The sequence below is a fragment of the Gossypium arboreum genome, chromosome 2 (assembly GCF_025698485.1).
Source record: "Gossypium arboreum isolate Shixiya-1 chromosome 2, ASM2569848v2, whole genome shotgun sequence".
In the NCBI taxonomy this organism is placed as follows: domain Eukaryota; kingdom Viridiplantae; phylum Streptophyta; class Magnoliopsida; order Malvales; family Malvaceae; genus Gossypium; species Gossypium arboreum.
Window position 1 is genome coordinate 49,191,125 of NC_069071.1, and position 22,548 is coordinate 49,213,672.

Genomic DNA, 22,548 nt, shown 5'->3' on the forward strand with positions numbered 1-22,548 from the left:
TTGTAGGTGAATTTTAGTAAATAGGACTTATGTGAAAAAATTTTTGAAATGTGATAGGTTAAAACATAAGGATCCATTAGTGCATGAAATAAAAAGGGGGGACTTGCATGTCAATTCCCCCCCCCCCAATTAGTAGTGGCCGGCCATGACAAGTATGGTGGACCAAGTGTAATGGGCAAAAAAACATGTCATAAACATGTTAAGTTAGTGTTTCATGGGAGGTATGATAAAATAAGGAGCATGGGAGTAAAATAATGAAAGGGAATATGATGGAAACAAAGAAAAAAAAAGGGGTGTGTGGTTGTTCCCCATTTTGCGAAACTAGGAAAAAAGGAAAAAAAGAAAGGCTTCATCCTTTGGTTCTTCTTGGCCGGTTTGAAAGGAGGAAGAAGAGAGGTTTCGGTCACCTTGAGCTTAAGGGAAGGTTAGTATGTTGTGTTAAATTCTTAAGTTTTAAACTTGTTTCTAGTTAATTAGCTAATTTCTTACACAAACCATGGCAAAAATTTCGAAACCTCGGTGATGGCTTGAGCATTCGGTTTTGGTTGTTGAAAGGAATAAGTTGGAGGTTGGATCATGTTAAGATTCGGCCTTGTACATAACATTAAGAGTTTGATGTTTTTGTGATTTTTGGAAGGTAAATAAGGTTATACACTTGATAAATACTAAGATTTTGGTTGACTTGTTTTTAGTGAGGTTCGGCCAAGGACCTTATGTGCAAGTTTATTCGATTTAAGTAGAGAAAACGTGACGGGTAGATATGAAGTAATGTGTATATTGGTTCGGCTGCTAAGCAAGGAAATAATTGTTAGTAACATAGTATCTATGCACTTATGTATATATATATGTATGTACAAATAACCTATCTAGCTATGGATATCTAAGGTGTTAAATAATGAAATTCTTGATGACTTGGGTTAAATAGCATTCGGCCAAGGACTATATGGGCTTGCTAATTCGGTTTAAGTGAAGAAACTATGATAGAGAAATATGACTAAATTGTGGACTTTGACAATTTAAATGATGCATTTGACTTGTGTGGACAATATGTGTTTCTATATGAAGTTAGATGGTGTTGATGAAATTGGTAATGCATGATGTTTAAATAGTATTGAGCAAGGTCATTGTACTTGAATTGTATGACATACATGTATTGAATGGAATTGCCCAAGTGAAAAATAATTAAATGAATTTACTTGTGTAAATTAAGCTCAAGAGCAAAGGGGATCTAAATCCGATAAAGGGAAGGAGAAAGTGAGCAGTAGCCGTGGACATCTAATCGTCGACCACTTCGAGGTAAGTTTTAAGCGATTAATCGTTGAATAAATTCAATCATGATAGGACATAATGAGTTGATTTGATAAGATATGATGTGGCCATGATATGTCTTAAACCCAAATGGGAAGTTCATAAGTGTTTGGACTTGGAAAGTTAAGAGCAAATTGTAATAAATTGCTTGGACAGCAGCAGTAATGTGATTTTAGAAAATCACTATAAATTGTTGGTGTGGAATTATAGGCTGAATAAAATATGAAATCAAAGCTTAGTTGGTCTAGTTTCTTATAAAAGAGACCGTGGAAGCAAAGAAATTTCCTATAAAGAGATATTTAAAGTTGTGCAGGACAGTGTCGGAATGACTCCGAAATCCCCTGTTCTGTTTTTGGAAAATCACTATAATTTGTACAAAAATGGTTATGAGATAAGATTTATATGCTTAGACTCCTTAATGAGTCTAGTTTCAAATGGAATCAAATAGAACACATTATGAATTCTGTACAATAAAAAATTTGATTCGTAGTGAAGAGTGGTCAGATTAGTCAAACAATGAAACAGGGGAAACTTTAAGAAAAATCTGGTATTGATTGGCCACACCTAAAATTCTGAAAATTTTATGGATGAAAGATACATGAGTCTACATTCGGGGAAAATTAACGGCAATTGATTTTGAGTTTTTTAGCTCTAGTTATAAACAATTTAGTGACTGTTGCTCAGGAAAAAAAAAACTGCTTGTAGTGAATGGGTGATTTTGTTGTAAACTTTGATGAAACTATTTGAGTTGCTTATGAGCTATTGCTGAAATTGATGTACAAGAAAAATATGAAATATGTATGAGATGTATATATGTGATAAGGCCTAATGGCCGATGTGATGAATGTGAAAGTGTATATATATGTGATAAGGCCTAATGGCCGATGTGTTGAATGTGAAAGTGTATATATGTGATAAGGCCTAATGGCCGATGTGATGAATGTGAAAGTGTATATATATGTGATAAGGCCTAATGGCCGATGTGATGAATATGAAACATATGTGTGATATGTATATGTGGTAAAGCCGAATGGCTAATGTGAATGTTGTAACATGTGATTAAATGTACATGAAACTTGGAAATATGTTCCGGGTGAGACCAGATGACTACGTGTGGAGATTATGTCTGGGTAAGACCCGATGACTACGTGTGGAGATTATGCCCGGGTAAGACTTCGTAATAAGAATTTCTTATAAATATACGCAATGCGAAAGGTTAAACAGGTATGTACTCCAAGTTTATATATGATGCATACAGAGCAATCTATGGGACTATTCCTATGATTATGTGACATCGGTTTAGTGTGAGAGGTTATGTGAAATCATACGATATATCTATGTCACATGAGCTCACTTTTATGTGAGAGTTTATCTACCTATTGTATATGATGAGATGTGCATATTCGGAAAAGGGGATAGTATGCCCGAAGGAAGAGTGAAATAAAAATACGAACAACTATGTTATAATTTGGTTGTTATCTGTTGACACTGCTTAAAACTTACTAAGCATTGTAATGCTTACTCTGTTTACTTTGTTTCCTCTGTTTTATAGATCTCATTGGAAGCTACAGGCTCGGGGATCGTCAGCAACTAGTCACACTATCACTACCCACTGTTTGGTACTGCTACGTTTTGGAATATCTTATGGCATGTATGGAATAGACTAGTAGTGAGAGGATATTTTGGTCAATGTATAGGACTACCCCTTTTGTTGTGGGTCATGGACCCTTTGGATTTGTATAATTTTAGATAGCCATGCAACAATGGCTTATAAATGTTTTGAGCATAATGTTATAATCATTCGATATGTATATGCTCATTAAGAGGCATGGAAATGTTTGGCAACGATCAGCCAATAGAATGGTTCATCATGATTATATTTTGGACTATATATGCAAGAGGGTTAGTTGAGTCATAGAAACTATGTGTTAGATAAAGTCTACCCTAAAAATAGATGCTGGCAGCAGCAGTGATGTGGATGTGAAAAATCACTAAAAATTGTAGAGATGGAATTAAATAGTCAATAAATTATGTAAATGAGCCTTGATGAATCTACTTTCATATGGAAGAAACGAAACGATCATATGACTTTTATGTTAAGAGATATTTAGGTTTTCGTGAAACAGGGCCAGAACGGTTTCTGGAATCCCTGTTCCGAATTTGAAAATTCATTGTAAATTAACCAGAGATAATTAGGAGTCATTCCATATATGTGTAGATTCCTCTTTGAGTCTAGTTTCTATAGAAACAAACGACATCAGTATTTAAGCCCTGTACATGGAGATATCCCATTCGTAATGCATGAAGGTCAGTGTAGTTAAACCCTGGAATAGGGGAGACTTTAACTAATAAACTGTACTAATCTGCCTGACCAAAAATTCTAAGAAAGAATATGTAGATGGATATATGAGTCTAGTTTCAAGGAAAAATTACGAATCTGATTTTCGAGTTGTGGAACTCAAGTTATGATTTTTAAGGTGACAGTGACGCAGTTAGCCAGTCATCTGGAAAATTTTTAATTGGACTGCGAGAGTAAATGAATGGTTTAAGCCGTTAACCCCTCGTGTCCGACTCCGGCAGCGGACTCGGGTACGGGGTGTTACAATTTTATTGGTATCAGAGCTACGGTTTAGTCGATTCTAGGACTAACGTAGCACGCGTGAGTCTATTTATACATGCCATAAAGTGATAAAATGATAGTGTGATGATTTTTGACTATTAAAAGGTGGTTGCTGTATTGTAATGAATCTTGATCCCGATCGAGCTGTAGTAAGCTTCTGACTATGAGAATTTGCAATATAACTTCACTTAGATATGCCTAAATTATTAAGTTGATCAGGTACGTATCATGTACTCGTATTTGAATTTCGATTCGGATTAAATTAAGGGTATATGTGATTTTTGTATGTGGCTATGGAGCTGGAAGTTGAATGGTCGATAAGCGTGTTGTGTTTGTATTCAAGTAATGTAAATGATATACTAATGTGTATTGCTATATGTGTATATGTACATGAGAATTGAGAATGAAATATGGATGTGTCGTGATTATTGATATATGTGTACATGAGCATTTGAATGATACTCGGGCTAAGTCCCGAAGGCATTTATGCTAATGATATATCCGGGCTAAATTCCGAAGAGCATTCGTGCTAATGATATATCCGGGCTAAATTCTGAAGAGCATTCGTGCTAATGATATATCCGAGCTAAGTTCCGAAGAGCATTCGTGCTAGTGATGTAACACTCCGTACCCGAGTCCGTTACCGGAATCGAACACAAGGTGCACACAAACTTAGTTTAACTATCTTCACAGTCCATTTAGAAATTTCCAGACAAGCTGGTTACTGCATCAGTGACGCCTTAAAAATCATATCTTGAGTTTCAAAGCTCGAAAATTTGTTTTGTAATTTTTCCCTGAAACTAGACTCATTTTGCCATCTACAGATTTTTTTCTAGAATTTTTGGTCAAGCCAATTAGTACAGTTTATTAGTTAAAGTCTCCCCTGTTGCAGGGATCGACTACAATGACCTTCGTGCGTTACGAATTGGATATCTCCCTGTACAGGGATTCAATACTGATTCCGTTTGTTTATATAGAAACTAGACTCAGAGAGAAATCTACACATATATGGCATGACTCCTGATTATCTCTGGTTAATTTACAATGATTTTCCAAAGTTGGAACAGGGGATCCAGAAACCGTTCTGGCCCTGTTTCACAAGAACTTTAATATCTCTTAACATATAACTCATATGACTATTTCGTTTCTTCCATATGAAAGTAGATTCATCAAGGTTCATTTACATAATTTATTCACTATTTAATACCATTCCTAATATTTTTAGTGATTTTTCACATCCACGTCACTGCTGCTGTCAGCATCTGCCTTTATAGTAGGCTTTACCTATTTCATACTTTCCATGATTCAATTGGCCCTTTTTGCATACATAGCACAAAGTGTGATCATGATTAACCATTCCAATGGCTAATCGTTTCAAAACAATTCCATACCTCATAATGATCAACATACAAACGATTATAGTACTATGCTAAAAATGTATATAAGCCATTTTCGCATGGCTATCCAAGTTTACACAAACCGAAAGGTACATGACCTACAACAAAAGGGTAGTCCTATACATGCCATTTCAAAGTTCAACCAAAGTTGTACCAAAATGGGGGCTTTGATAGTGTCGATGACTTCGACTTCGTTGATCCCGAATCCGATAGCTAACGAGCGAAACCTATAAAACAGAGAGCCAAAGCAACGGGGTAAGCATTTTAATGCTTAGTAAGTCTCAAGCAATGAAATCAGCTTTGACTAAAGTATTACAATCACATGGCTAAATGAATCACTTTATTAATACACATTCCCATAATCATACTTATTTCACATTACCGACCCTTATGTTCATACACAAAAGAACAACTTAGCCAAAGGCGGTAGCTCGTTTATCAACTGGCGCATACTTACTTGTAAGGACTCAACTAATTCAAGCACATACAAAGCAGACCTCATTGCTGGAATTTTCACAAGTGTATAAACTGAAATTTTACAGCAAGATTGCTCACTTCGAATCACGTACCTTGGATTTAACGGGATATAGCGACTCGCTCGATTGTCTTGGGACCTAGCCGGTTATAGTGATTCATACGATTGCCTTGGTCTTAACCCGGATTTGGTAACTTGCACAAATGCCTTGGTCTTAGCCGGATATAACAACTTCATACGAATGCCTTGGTCTTAGCCGGATATAATTACTAGCATAATTGCCTTGGGACTTAGCCGGATATCATTCCAATGTTCATTTACACATATATCAATAATCAAGACACATCCATAATTCATTTTCGTTACTAAGGCTCTAACACAAAATATTTATCAAACCTTTACAATTCCGGCTCAATAGCCACACACACAAGGAGCATGATTTCAATATAATTCAAGTAGGGTCATTACTCAAGACTTACCTTGGATGTTGTCGAGCGATTTCGAATGACTACTCGACTACTTTTTCCTTCCCTTTATCGGATTTAGCTCCCCTTTGCTCTTGAGCTTAATTTGACAAATAAATCGATTTAATCATTTGAGCATCGAAAGAGGAATTCAAGGTACTTAGTCAATATATATACTCATTAGGCATCAAAGTCGCATGTGTACGAAATCATGAATCGAACTCAACACATTAGTTAATATTCCTCTTAGCCGAATTTTCTAAGCCAAGAATAGGCATCAATATGCTTGCCTCTAACCGAATGCATGCACACCAATTTCCCTTCATGTGGCCGAATATGCATGCCCATGTTGAGGCCAATTGTACACTTAATATCACACAAAAACAGCATACATTTTACTAACTAACGCATTACATATCGTAGCTCAATACACCTCTCTCATCTACTTCATAACCGAAACATCATCACATGCAAATATACACTTGAAATAGTATATATGTCATACCAATACATCATGTGCAAACATATATTCATGTAGGTGCAAGGGCCGAATTCTCAAGTGGCTTATATCTAAATATATACACATATCCAAAGCTTAAATCTTACTTACCATGCAACATGCATGAATCATACTTATGGATATACCATGGCCGAATACCACAACACCATACCGTTTCAATTTGGTCATGGTTAAACAAAGAACTTAGTATCTCATTCAAAAATGCTAAAAGAAAATCTAAGAATCCTCAATCCTCCATCACATGTATCATTATCAAGCTTGATATTTAGCATGCAATGGCATTAACACCATATTCACTTTGGCCGAATTTCATTCCCATGACATAGCAAAGATTTGAACCATGGGCTACCAAGAACATCAAGCTAGCAACTAAAAACATGCATGAATCTCATGGCACAACCTCAAACATACCTTAATCTTGATGCAAGTATAGCCAACCTCTTCCTAATCCTCTTCCAAAACAAACATGAAGCAAAATTCCTTCCTTCCTCTAGTATTTTCGGTCAAGGGAGAAAAATGGATGAACAAATTTTTTTTTTCTCTTTTCCTCAATACACTGCAAGGGGTTTCACTCACACACACACATTTTTTTTCTTTCTTTATCACCCATACTTATTTGTTTATTGTTTCTCCCTAATGCACCAACAAAACATGTTTCATGACATGTTTAGCCCATACACCCTTGTCATGGCGGCCATTAGCTAATAAATGGGGAAATTGACATGCAAACCCCTCATTTTTGCTTGCATGATCAACTAGTCATTACACATTCCCCTCATACTTTTAAGGTTTACTACTAGGTCCTTTCTAGTGAAATTCACATTTATAACTCTAAATTAAAGCATCAAAAATGTCACACATGAGTTAACACATATTATAGGCATCAAAATAAATATCAAATTATTTTTATGCCTCGGTTTTGTGGTCCCGAAACCACATTCCGACTAGGGTCGTTTTAAGGCTGTCACAACTCTCCCCCACTTAAGAAATTTTCGTCCCCGAAAATCTTACCGGTAAATAGGTTTGGGTAACGCTCTTTCATAGAGTTCTCGGGTTCCCAAGTAGCTTCTTCCATCCCGTGTTTGAGCTATAACACTTTTACTAACGGAACCCTTTTGTTTCGCAACTCCTTCACTTCACGAGCTAGGATACGAATCGGTTCTTCTTCATAACTCATATCGGATTGAATTTCAACCTCTGATGGACTAATTACGTGCGACGGATCAGATCTATAGCGCCGAAGCATCGAAACATGAAAGACGTCGTGAATCTTTTCAAGTTCGGGGCAAAATCAAACGATACATAATGGACCGACTCGTTCGGATATCTCATATGGCCCGATGAACCTCGGGCTCAATTTGCCTTACTGCCAAATCGAGTATCTTTTTCCAAGGCGAAACTTTAAGAAACACTTTATCTCCCACTTGATACTCAATGTCTTTTCATTTCAGATCCGCGTCACGACTTTCGACGATCGGAGGCTATCTTGATTTTCACGGATTACTTTTACTTTGCTCAAAGCATCTTTAATCAAATCCACTCCAAAATTTTGTTCTCACCGAGCTCGGTCCAAAACAATGGTGTACGGTATCTACGCCCGTACAAGGCCTCGTAAGGCACCATCTTAATTCTTGATTGAAAACTATTGTTGTAAGCGAATTCAATCAAAGGTAAGTACCGTTCCCATGAACCACTGAACTCGAGGATGCAACATCTCAACATATCCTTAAGTATCTGAATTATCCGCTCAGATTGACCATCGGTTTGGGGGTGAAAGGCGGTGCTGAAATGCAACTTGGTACCCAAAGCTTCTTGCAATTTCTTCCAAAATCGCGAGGTGAATCTCGGATCTCTATCCGACACAACAGAAATCGGTACCCCGTGTAATCTCACAATCTGAGAAACGTATAATTCAACTAGTTTATCCAATGAAAAATCCGTACGCACAGGGATAAAGTGAGCCGACTTAGTCAGTCTATCAACAACAACCCAAATCGTGTCCTTCTTATTTGCTGACAATGGCAGTCCGGACACAAAGTCCATTGTGACTCGATCCCATTTCCACTCGGGTATCGTAATCGGCTGAAGTAATCCTGAAGGCACTTGATGTTCCGCTTTCACTTGTTGACATATTAAACATCTCGAAACAAAGTTGGAGATGTCTCGTTTCATACCATGCCACCAAAATTGATGTTTCAAATCGTTGTACATCTTCGTACTCCCCGGGTGGATTGCCACTCAGCTACAATGGGCTTCGTTCAGAATTATCGAAATAAGTTCCGAATTCTTTGGAACACACAGACGACTTCTGAACCTCAAACAATCGTCATCATCAATTTGAAACTCCGATTCCTTGTTCGGAACACACTCAGCCCGTTTTGCAAGCAACTCATCATCAACTCTCTGAGCTTCACGAATTTGATGACTCAATAATGGTTTGGCCTTTAATTCGGCTACTAACACATTGTCGGGTAGGATAGACAAGTGTACATTCATCGCTTGTAAAGCAAACAGTGATTTCCGGCTTAAGGCGTCCGCAACCACATTAGCCTTTCCCAGGTGATAATCAATGACGAGCTCATAATCTTTTAACAACTCGAGCCAACGTCTTTGTCGCAGATTTAAGTCTCTTTGAGTCATCAAATATTTGAGACTTTTGTGATCCGAATACACATGGCACTTCTCACCAAATAAGTAATGTCGCCATATCTTTAAGGCGAATACGATGGCAGCCAATTCGAGATCATGGGTCGGATAATTTTTCTTATGTGGCTTTAATTGTCTCAACGCGTAGGCCACAACTCGACCTTCTTGCATCAATATGCAACCTAACCCAAGTAGGGAGGCGTCACTATAAATGACAAACTCTTTGCCAGATTCGGGCTGCACTAAAACTGGAGCTTCCGTCAAATGAGTTTTCAATTGATCAAAACTTTTCTGACACTTTTCCGTCCATTCAAACTTGACATCCTTCTGAAGCAGTTTTGTCATGGGTGTGGCTATCATCGAGAATCCTTTTACAAACCGTCGGTAGTAACCGGCAAGTCCCAAAAAGCTCCGAACCTCAGTAATATTTCTTGGAGGTTTCCAGTTAAGTATGGCTGATATTTTACTCGGGTCGACTCGAATACCCGATGCAGATACCACATGACCCAAGAAGCTAACCTCTCTTAACCAGAACTCACACTTGCTAAACTTAGCATATAACTGCTTATCCCGTAAAATTTGCAACACTAATCTCAGGTGCTCCGCATGTTCGGTCTCGTCTCTTGAATAGACCAAGATGTCGTCAATGAACACAACTACGAACCGATCCAAATATGGTCTGAAGATCTGATTCATCAAACCCATAAATACCGCAGGGGCATTAGTGAGCCCAAACGGCATCACTAAGAACTCGTAGTGACCATATCTCGCTCAAGGCGGTTTTGGGTATGTCCGAATCTCGGATTCAGAATCGATAATAGCCCGATCTCAAATCTATTTTTGAGAACACCGAGGCTCCTTCAGTTGGTCAAACAAATCATCGATCTGTGATAACGGATACTTGTTCTTTATTGTCACTTTATTAAGTCGACGATAGTCGATGCACAACCTCATGGTTCCGTCCTTCTTTTCACAAACAACACTGGTGCACCCCAAGGTGAAAAACTCGGGCGAGCAAAGTCTCTATCCACCAACTCTTGCAATTGAGCTTTCAACTCCTTTAATTCCGTTGGTGCCATACGATACGGAGCTATCGAAATCGGTGTGGTCCGGTACAAGCCCAATGCCAAACTCTATCTCCGAATAGGTGGCAAACCCGTAATTCTTGGAAAAACATCCGGTATTCACAAACCACCGATCTGATTCGGGTTTTATTTCTAACTCCTTATCATCAAGTACATACGCAAGGTATGCTTCGCACCCTTTCTTACATATACGGGCCAACATTGATGATATTACGGTGGCAACCCTTCAAGTCCGTAGGTTCAACTCGGATCGTCTCGTTATTTGCGCACCTCAATTCAATAGTCTTGCTTTTGCAATTCACAACCGTATCATGCGTGGTCAACCAATCTAACCCAAGAGTAACATCAAATTCATCGAACGGCAAAAGCATCAAGTCCGCCGGAAAACAAGAACCTCGAATTACTAGAGGACATTTCTTACACACTTTGTCGACCAGCACGTAACGACCCAAAGGATTTGACACCCGAATTATAAACTCAGTAGACTCAATAGGTAAAGTCTTCTTGGATGCTAAGGTTTCGCATATATAAGAATGAGTAGAACCAGGTCAATCAAAGCAATCACATTAGTATCAAAGAGAGTGAAAGTACGGTAATAACATCCGGCGAGGAAGCATCCTCACGTGGCGTATAGCATAAGCCCTAGCAGAGCGCGAGCCTCGGATCTGGTCGTAACATCTCTAGATCCTCTCGACCACCACTAGCATTGCCCGTATTTCGGATGGTCTACCTCGAGCAGTGGTAGCACCGGTTTCCCACTCAGATTTGTATTCGCTCGCACAACCTCGGGCAATCTTTAATAAAGTGGTCGACCGATCCGCACTTATAACAGAGCGGTCACGGAACCTCTGACTTCGAATGCCATTTGCCACAATGTCGACACTTCGTTTTGTCTCGACGTTCATTCCCAACACTTTGGCGATCAAAGTGCCTTGTGTACCCATTGTGGGGTCGATCACGATCTCGTCTAAAAGGCCGAAGTGCCTCTAGACCGCCCACATCATCTCTAAATTTCTTCGATGCATGTTGAAGAGACTTTCCGAGGATCTTTTGAAACTCTCCAGTTCCCACATCAACTTTTGTTTTTCTTTTCTAAGCTCTTGACTTTACAAGCTCGCTCAACAAGTACTACGAACTCTCGTATTTCAAGAATGCCAACGAACATTTTATGTCTTCATTCAGCCCATCCTCAAGCGTTTACACATGATGACCTCGGACAAAACACATTCCGAGCATATCTACTAAGTCTAACAAATTTTCGCTCATAATCGATGAATCGACATAGAACCTTGCTTAAGCTCAAGAAATTCCTTCCGCTTTTGATCAACAAATCTCTAATCGATATACTTTTTCCAAACTCGGTTTGGAAAACTCCCAATTACTTGCTCTCGGGCACAACAAGTCGAGTGCTCCACCAATAGTAGGCGTAATCACGTAGCAAAGAGATAGCACACTTTAGGCATTCATCGGTGTACAAGATAGCTCATCGAGTGCCGGATAGTGTTGTCCAACCAAAATTCAGCTTGTTCGGCATCGTCGCTATCCGTAGCTTTAAATTCAGTAGCCCCATGTTTTCGGATTCTATCAATCGGGGCTTATTCGACCTTATTTGGTCGATTCATCGGAGGCATTGCAGTCTGGAAATGTGTTTGTTGAGAATGGAAGTTGTGGAACAGTAGTATTAGTTCGAATGTATTGGTTGAACCAATCATTCATCACGCTATAAAAGGCTTGCCTAGCCTCATCATTCGGATTGCTAGCAACAGGTTGAGAGTCCATTGGTACTGTCCCTTGTAAAGGGAGCAGCGCCACACTCTCCACATCATCACTATTGCTCGGTTGGGATCGGATCCATTACTATAAATAAACACAAATTCAAACATCAGAAATCACCACACTATCAAATAATCATAGAAAATGGCATGTATAGCTAGACCCAAACACATTACGGTAGTCTTAGAACAGACTAAACCATAGCTCTGATACCAATAAAATTATAACACCCCGTACCCGAGTCCGTTACCGGAATCGAACACAAGGTGCACACAAACTTAGTTTAACTATCTTCACAATCCATTTAGAAATTTCGGACAAGTGGTTATTGCATCGATGACGCCTTAAAAATCATATCTTGAGTTTCAAAGCTCGAAAATTTGTTTCGTGATTTTTCCCTGAAACTAGACTCATTTTTCCATCTACACATTTTTTCTAGAATTTGTGGTCGAGCAAATTAGTACAGTTTATTAGTTAAAGTCTCCCCTGTTGCAGGGATCGACTACACTGACCTTCGTGCGTTACGAATTGGATATCTCCCTTTACAGGGCTTCAATATTGATGCCGTTTGTTTCTATAGAAACTAGACTCAGAGAGAAATCTACAAATATATGGCATGACTCCTAATTATATCTGGTTAATTTACAATGATTTTCCGAAGTCAGAACAAGAGATCCAGAAACCGTTCTGGCCCTGTTTCACAAGAACTTTAATATCTCTTAACATATAACTCATATGACCATTTCGTTTCTTCCATATGAAAGTAGATTCATCAAGGTTAATTTACATAATTTATTCACTATTTAATACCATTCCTACTATTTTTAGTGATTTTTCACATCCACATCACTGCTGCTGTCAGCATCTGCCTTTATAGTTGGCTTTACCTATTTCATACTTTCCATGATTCAATTGGCCCTTTTTGCATACATAGCACAAAGTGTGATCATGATTAACCATTCCAATGGCTAATCGTTTCAAAACAATTCCATACCTCATAATGATCAACATACAAACGATTATAGTACTATGCTAAAAATGTATATAAGCCATTTTCGCATGGCTATCCAAGTTTACACAAACCGAAAGGTACATGACCTACAACAAAAGGGTAGTCCTATACATGCCATTTCAAAGTTCAACCAAAGTTGTACCAAAATGGGGGCTTTGATAGTGTCGATGACTTCGACTTCGTTGATCCCGAATCCGATAGCTAACGAGCGAAACCTATAAAACAGAGAGCCAAAGCAACGGGGTAAGCATTTTAATGCTTAGTAAGTCTCAAGCAATGAAATCAGCTTTGACTAAAGTATTACATTCACATGGCTAAATGAATCACTTTATTAATACACATTCCCATAATCATACTTATTTCACATTACCGACCCTTATGTTCATACACAAAGAACAACTTAGCTAAAGGCCGGTAGCTCGTTTATCAACTGAGCGATACTTACTTGTAAGGACTCAACTAATTCAAGCACATACAAACATACCTCATTGCTGGAATTTTCACAAGTGTATAAACTGAAATTTTTACAGCAAGATTGCTCACTTCCGAATCACGTACCTTCGGGATTTAACCGGATATAGCGACTCGCTCGATTGTCTTCGGGACCTAGCCCGGTTATAGTGATTCACACGATTGCCTTTGGTCTTAACCCGAATTTGGTAACTTGCACAAATGCCTTGGTCTTAGCCGGATATAACAACTTCATACGAATGCCTTGGTCTTAGCCGGATATAATTACTAGCATAATTGCCTTGGGACTTAGCAGGATATCATTCCAATGTTCATTTACACATATATCAATAATCAAGACACATCCATAATTCATTTTCGTTACTAAGGCTCTAACACAAAATATTTATCAAACCTTTACAATTCCGGCTCAATAGCCACACACACAAGGAGCATGATTTCAATATAATTCAAGTAGGGTCATTACTCGAAGACTTACCTTGGATGTTGTCGAGCGATTTCGACGGCTACTCGACTACTTTTTCCTTCCCTTTATCGGATTTAGCTCCCCTTTGCTCTTGAGCTTAATTTGACAAATAAATCGATTTAATCATTTGAGCATCGAAAGAGGAATTCAAGGTACTTAGTCAATATATATACTCATTAGGCATCAAAGTCGCATGTGTACGAAATCATGAATCGAACTCAACACATTAGTTAATATTCCTCTTAGCCGAATTTTCTAAGCCAAGAATAGGCATCAATATGCTTGCCTCTAACCGAATGCATGCACACCAATTTCCCTTCATGTGGCCGAATATGCATGCCCATGTTGAGGCCAATTGTACACTTAATATCACACAAAAACAGCATACATTTTACTAACTAACGCATTACATATCGTAGCTCAATACACCTCTCTCATCTACTTCATAACCGAAACATCATCACAAGCAAATATACACTTGAAATAGTATATATGTCATACCAATACATCATGTGCAAACATATATTCATGTAGGTGCAAGGGCCGAATTCTCAAGTGGCTTATATCTAAATATATACACATATCCAAAGCTTAAATCTTACTTACCATGCAACATGCATGAATCATACTTATGGATATACCATGGCCGAATACCACAACACCATACCGTTTCAATTTGGTCATGGTTAAACAAAGAACTTAGTATCTCATTCAAAATGCTAAAAGAAAATCTAAGAATCCTCAATCCTCCATCACATGTATCATTATCAAGCTTGATATTTAGCATGCAATGGCATTAACACCATATTCACTTTGGCCGAATTTCATTCCCATGACATAGCAAAGATTTGAACCATGGGCTAACAAGAACATCAAGCTAGCAACTAAAAACATGCATGAATCTCATGGCACAACCTCAAACATACCTTAATCTTGATGCAAGTATAGCCAACCTCTTCCTAATCCTCTTCCAAAACAAACATGAAGCAAAATTCCTTCCTTCCTTCCTCTAGTATTTTCGGTCAAGGGAGAAAAAATGGATGAACAAATTTTTTTTTCTTCTCTTTTCCTCAAAACACGGCAAGGGGGTTTCACTCACACACACACAATTTTTTTCTTTCTTTATCACCCATACTTATTTGTTTATTGTTTCTCCCTAATGCACCAACAAAACATGTTTCATGACATGTTTAGCCCATACACCCTTGTCATGGCCGGCCATTAGCTAATAAATGGGGAAATTGACATGCAAACCCCTCATTTTTGCATGCATGATCAACTAGTCATTACACATTTCCCCCTCATACTTTTAAGGTTTACTACTAGGTCCTTTCTAGTGAAATTCACATTTATAACTCTAAATTAAAGCATCAAAAATGTCACACATGAGTTAACACATATTATAGGCATCAAAATAAATATCAAATTATTTTTATGCCTCGGTTTTGTGGTCCCGAAACCACATTCTGACTTGGGTCATTTTAAGGCTGTCACAAGTGATGTATCCGGACTAAGTTCCAAAGAGCATTCGTGCTAGTGATGTATCCGGGCTAGGTCCCGAAGAGCAATCATGCTGGTGACGTGTATTCGGGCCTTCGTGCCTAGTAGGCTTCGTGCCGGTAATTTGAGCAAAGTTTAAGTGTTCATTACTATACGAATTCAAATTTAAATAAGATGATATGTTTAAAAGTGTACATACATGATGTTTATCGACTTGGTTAAGTCATTTCAATGTGTAATAACGAATGAATAAGAGCACTATGTGTGTGAATGATTGGAGGCACTGTGTGTGTAAACCCCTTTAACCGAGCATTATGAGTGCGAGATCGGTTAGTGGGCACTAAGTGTGTGAAATGGAATTCAAGTAAGACCTCGTCTGGGACGAAGGCATTGATTTGAGATAGTGTGTAAGACCATGTCTGGGACATGGCATCGGCTCGATATGTGAGAATGTGTAAGACCATATCTAGGATATGGCATTGTAAGAGCTATATGTGCTTAATGAGTATCCGTAATGATTTCGAATGATCCAACGGGTATGTTGTTAAGAAATGAATTCATGTTATAAATGCGTTACGGATTTAGTCTATGGTATGCTTGGTATATGAAGACATATGTGCTAAAATAAATCCTATGCCGATGTACTATACGAGGCTTTATGCCTAATTGACTGTATACGGGTAGCGTTAACGGTGATTGAATGTGCTGAATGAATTAAATGTTCAGGTATATGGAAGTTGATTTTCCGTTAGAAATAAGTTAAGTTGAATATTGAGATACGATGGAGTTATAAAGGATATTTATTGGGATGTTTGAGTATGTGTGTACTTTCGGTCAGGTTACAGCTTATACATGAATGAATATGTGGGTTGATGATGTGAATCATATATGTTAATATGTGCTTAATATGTGTTTGAAATGCATTTGTGAATGAAATTAAGTGATTATTGCTTACGAAATCAAGAAAATGAGATATATGTGCATACTTGTAGAAATGTTTATGTATTTGTTTTAAGATAAGAAAATGATTTTTTTTTTGATCGATGCGAAATCAATAATGAATTACAATTGCTATCGATGAGCCAATGTTTATATGAATATAATTCAATAAGAGGACGTTATCCTAAACTATGCATCGGTAGAAATTTTCGGGGACTAAAATCCCTAAAGGGGGGAGAGTTGTGACACCCCTAATGTGACCCTAGTCGGGAAGTGGTTTCGGGGCCACAAAACCGAGTCATAAAAATAACTAGCTGTCATATTTGATGCTTATTATATGTATATATGCATGTGTGAAAATTTCATATTTGAATTTTGTTTAATTGTAGGTGAATTTTAGTAAATAGGACTTATGTGAAAAATTTTTTGAAATGTGATAGGTTAAAACATAAGGATCCATTAGTGCATGAAATAAAAAGGGGGGACTTGCATGTCAATTTCCCCCCCCTAATTAGTAGTGGCCGGCCATGACAAGTATGGTGGACCAAGTGTAATGGGCAAAAAAACATGTCATAAACATGTTAAGTTAGTGTTTCATGGGAGGTATGATAAAATAAGGAGCATGGGAGTAAAATAATGAAAGGGAATATGATGGAAACAAAGAAAAAAAAAAGGGGGTGTGTGGTTGTTCCCCCATTTTGCCGAAACTAGGAAAAAAAAAAAGGAAAAAAAAAAGAAAGGCTTCATCCTTTGGTTCTTCTTGGCCGGTTTGAAAGGAGGAAGAAGAGAGGTTTCGGTCACCTTGAGCTTAAGGGAAGGTTAGTATGTTGTGTTAAATTCTTAAGTTTTAAACTTGTTTCTAGTTAATTAGCTAATTTCTTACACAAACCATGGCAAAAATTTCTAAACCTCGGTGATGGCTTGAGCATTCGGTTTTGGTTGTTGAAAGGAATAAGTTGGAGGTTGGATCATGTTAAGATTCGGCCTTGTACATAACATTAAGAGTTTGATGTTTTTGTGATTTTTGGAAGGTAAATAAGGTTATACACTTGATAAATACTAAGATTTTGGTTGACTTGTTTTTAGTGAGGTTCGGCCAAGGACCTTATGTGCAAGTTTATTCGATTTAAGTAGAGAAAACGTGACGGGTAGATATGAAGTAATGTGTATATTGGTTCGGCTGCTAAGCAAGGAAATAATTGTTAGTAACATAGTATCTATGCACTTATGTATATATATATGTATGTACAAATAACCTATCTAGCTATGGATATCTAAGGTGTTAAATAATGAAATTCTTGATGACTTGGGTTAAATAGCATTCGGCCAAGGACTATATGGGCTTGCTAATTCGGTTTAAGTGAAGAAACTATGATAGAGAAATATGACTAAATTGTGGACTTTGACAATTTAAATGATGCATTTGACTTGTGTGGACAATATGTGTTTCTATATGAAGTTAGATGGTGTTGATGAAATTCGGTAATGCATGATGTTTAAATAGTATTGAGCAAGGTCATTGTACTTGAATTGTATGACATACATGTATTGAATGGAATTTCCCAAGTGAAAAATAATTAAATGAATTTACTTGTGTAAATTAAGCTCAAGAGCAAAGGGGATCTAAATCCGATAAAGGGAAGGAGAAAGTGAACGAGTAGCCGTGGACATCTAATCGTCGACCACTTCCGAGGTAAGTTTTAAGCGATTAATCGTTGAGTAAATTCAATCATGATAGGACATAATGAGTTGATTTGATAAGATATGATGTGGCCATGATATGTCTTAAACCCAAATGGGAAGTTCATAAGTGTTTGGACTTGGAAAGTTAAGAGCAAATTGTAATAAATTGCTTGGACAGCAGCAGTAATGTGATTTTAGAAAATCACTATAAATTGTTGGTGTGGAATTATAGGCTAAATAAAATATGAAATCAAAGCTTAGTTGGTCTAGTTTCTTATAAAAGAGACCGTGGAAGCAAAGAAATTTCCTATAAAGAGATATTTAAAGTTGTGCAGGACAGTGTCGGAATGACTCCGAAATCCCTGTTCTGTTTTTGGAAAATCACTATAATTTGTACAAAAATGGTTATGAGATAAGATTTATATGCTTAGACTCCTTAATGAGTCTAGTTTCAAATGGAATCAAATAGAACACATTATGAATTCTGTACAATAAAAAATTTGATTCGTAGTGAAGAGTGGTCAGATTAGTCAAACAATGAAACAGGGGAAACTTTAAGAAAAATCTGGTATTGATTGGCCACACCTAAAATTCTGAAAATTTTATGGATGAAAGATACATGAGTCTACATTCGGGGAAAATTAACGGCAATTGATTTTGAGTTTTGTAGCTCTAGTTATAAACAATTTAGTGACTGTTGCTCAGGAAAAAAAAAACTGCTTGTAGTGAATGGGTGATTTTGTTGTAAACTTTGATGAAACTATTTGAGTTGCTTATGAGCTATTGCTGAAATTGATGTACAAGAAAAATATGAAATATGTATGAGATGTATATATGTGATAAGGCCTAATGGCCGATGTGATGAATGTGAAAGTGTATATATATGTGATAAGGCCTAATGGCCGATGTGATGAATGTGAAAGTGTATATATATGTGATAAGGCCTAATGGCCGATGTGATGAATGTGGCCAATGTGATGAATGTGAAAGTGTATATATATGTGATAAGGCCTAATGGCCGATGTGTTGAATGTGAAAGTGTATATATGTGATAAGGCCTAATGGCCGATGTGATGAATGTGAAAGTGTATATATATGTGATAAGGCCTAATGGCCGATGTGATGAATATGAAACATATGTGTGATATGTATATGTGGTAAAGCCGAATGGCTAATGTGAATGTTGTAACATGTGATTAAATGTACATGAAACTTGGAAATATGTTCCGGGTGAAACCAGATGACTACGTGTGGAGATTATATCCAGGTAAGACCCGATGACTACGTGTGGAGATTATGTCCGGGTAAGACTTCGTAATAAGAATTTCTTATAAATATACGCAATGCGAAAGGTTAAACAGGTATGTACTCCAAGTTTATATATGATGCATACAGAGCAATCTATGGGACTATTCCTATGATTATGTGACATCGGTTTAGTGTGAGAGGTTATGTGAAATCATACGATATATCTATGTCACATGAGCTCACTTTTATGTGAGAGTTTATCTACCTATTGTATATGATGAGATGTGCATATTCGGAAAAGGGGATAGTATGCCCGAAGGAAGAGTGAAATAAAAATACGAACAACTATATTATAATTTGGTTGTTATCTGTTGACACTGCTTAAAACTTACTAAGCATTGTAATGCTTACTCTGTTTACTTTGTTTCCTCTGTTTTATAGATCTCATTGGAAGCTACAGGCTCGGGGATCGTCAAGAACTAGTCACACTATCACTACCCTTTGTTTGGTACTGCTACGTTTTGGAATATCTTATGGCATGTATGGAATAGACTAGTAGTGAGAGGATATTTTGGTCAATGTATAGGACTACCCCTTTTGTTGTGGGTCATGGACCCTTTGGATTTGTATAATTTTAGATAGCCATGCAACAATGGCTTATAAATGTTTTGAGCATAATGTTATAATCATTCGATATGTATATGCTCATTAAGAGGCATGGAAATGTTTGGCAACGATCAGCCAATAGAATGGTTCATCATGATTATATTTTGGACTATATATGCAAGAGGGTTAGTTGAGTCATAGAAACTATGTGTTAGATAAAGTCTACCCTAAAAATAGATGCTGGCAGCAGCAGTGATGTGGATGTGAAAAATCACTAAAAATAGTAGAGATGGAATTAAATAGTCAATAAATTATGTAAATGAGCCTTGATGAATCTACTTTCATATGGAAGAAACGAAAAGGTCATATGACTTGTATGTTAAGAGATATTTAGGTTTTCGTGAAACAGGGCCAGAACGGTTTCTGGAATCCCTGTTCCGACTTTGGAAATTCATTGTAAATTAACCAGAGATAATTAGGAGTCATGCCATATATGTATAGATTCCTCTTTGAGTATAGTTTCTATAGAACAAACGACATCAGTATTTAAGCCCTGTACATGGATATATCCCATTCGTAATGCATGAAGGTCAGTGTAGTCGAACCCTGGAATAGGGGAGATTTTAACTAATAAACTGTACTAATCTGCCTGACCAAAAATTCTAAGAAAAAATATGTAGATGGATATATGAGTCTAGTTTCAGGTAAAAATTACGAATCTGATTTTCGAGTTGTGGAACTCAAGTTATGATTTTTAAGGTGACAGTGACGCAATTAGCCAGTCGTCTGGAAAATTTTTAATTGGACTGCTAGAGTAAATGAATGGTTTAAGCCGTTAACCCCTCGTGTCCAACTCCGGCAGCGGACTCGGGTACGGGGTGTTACACCAAAACATCTTTATAATACTAAATACACCTACACTTATATGCATACACTTGTAAGTCAAAGTATAACAATTATATATATATTTATATCAATGGCCGCATATACCACCAATTGCATATATTCAAAAAAAATTCAATAATGTTCATATTATTTATTTACAAGGCCGAATACCTTTTTCACATTCACATATGTACTTATTTTACTTCAAGCATGTCTTTCAACAAATATTAAGTAACTTACTCATTTAGTTTCAAATAGGTAATAAACCAATTCATACCTGACCATTTTAGCTCACTTTTGCACATCTGATCTCAACTTATCGATGCCCGTTGAACCATTCGAAATTGGATAGAACACTCGGATAATAACATATATATCGTACAATGCCAACGTCCCAGACTTGGTCTTACATGTAACCATATATCGATGCCACTGTCCCAGATAGGGTCTTACTCGAACACATATATCGGAGTCACATATCGATGCCATGGTCTTACTTGCACATCATATATCAAAATCCTATGTCATGTCATATGTATCCTAACTATTCCTAAGGTTCATACGGCGCTTTCGAATGTCGTAACTCGATCGAAACGAATGCTTGAACATGGTTACCAAGCTTATTCACATTCGGCATAAGCATATATAAATTCATATATTTCATACCAACATATATATTTAACATTTATCTACAATTAAACACGTCTATTTGCCTATAAACTTACCTCGGATGATGTAAAACGGAACGAGACGACTAGTCGACAACTTTCATTTTTCTTTGATCCAAATTCGATTTCTTTGGTTCTTGATCTTAATCAAGATCAACCATGGCTGAACCATCCAAGCTTTTTCTTTTTCTTTCTTGTTTTGATATTCGGTGATGAATTTATAAAAGAAAAAATGCATGACAACTTATTATATGTTTTATTTTATATTAACATGTTTATTATTTTACTTATTTAACCTTGTAATTAAAATTTTAAACCATTATAAGCAATGGTTATTACCGTCCATCATATTAAAAATGGTTATATTGCATAATAAATGCTCCAAATTATAAAGACAAGTTCAATTAAAAACTTTCACATTTAACCACCAAATTTTTATTTTACGTGATTAAGCACTTTTATTTAATTAGGCACCCAAACGACAAAATTAAAGCACAAAATTTTCATAGATATAAATTCACACAAAATAAATACAGTAAATAATTTTTTAATATTTTTCTGACTCCGATTCATGGTCCCGAAACCACTGTTACTAAGGTCTAATTCGGGCTGGTACAACTCTCCCCCTTAGGGATTTTTGTCCCCAAAAATCTTACCAATGAATAGGTTCAGATAACATTCTTTCATTTCATCCTTTTGCTCCTATGTTGCTTCTTCAACTCCGTGTTTATGCCATAGCACTTTAAGTAACAGAATTTTCTTATTTCGCAATTCTTTAATCT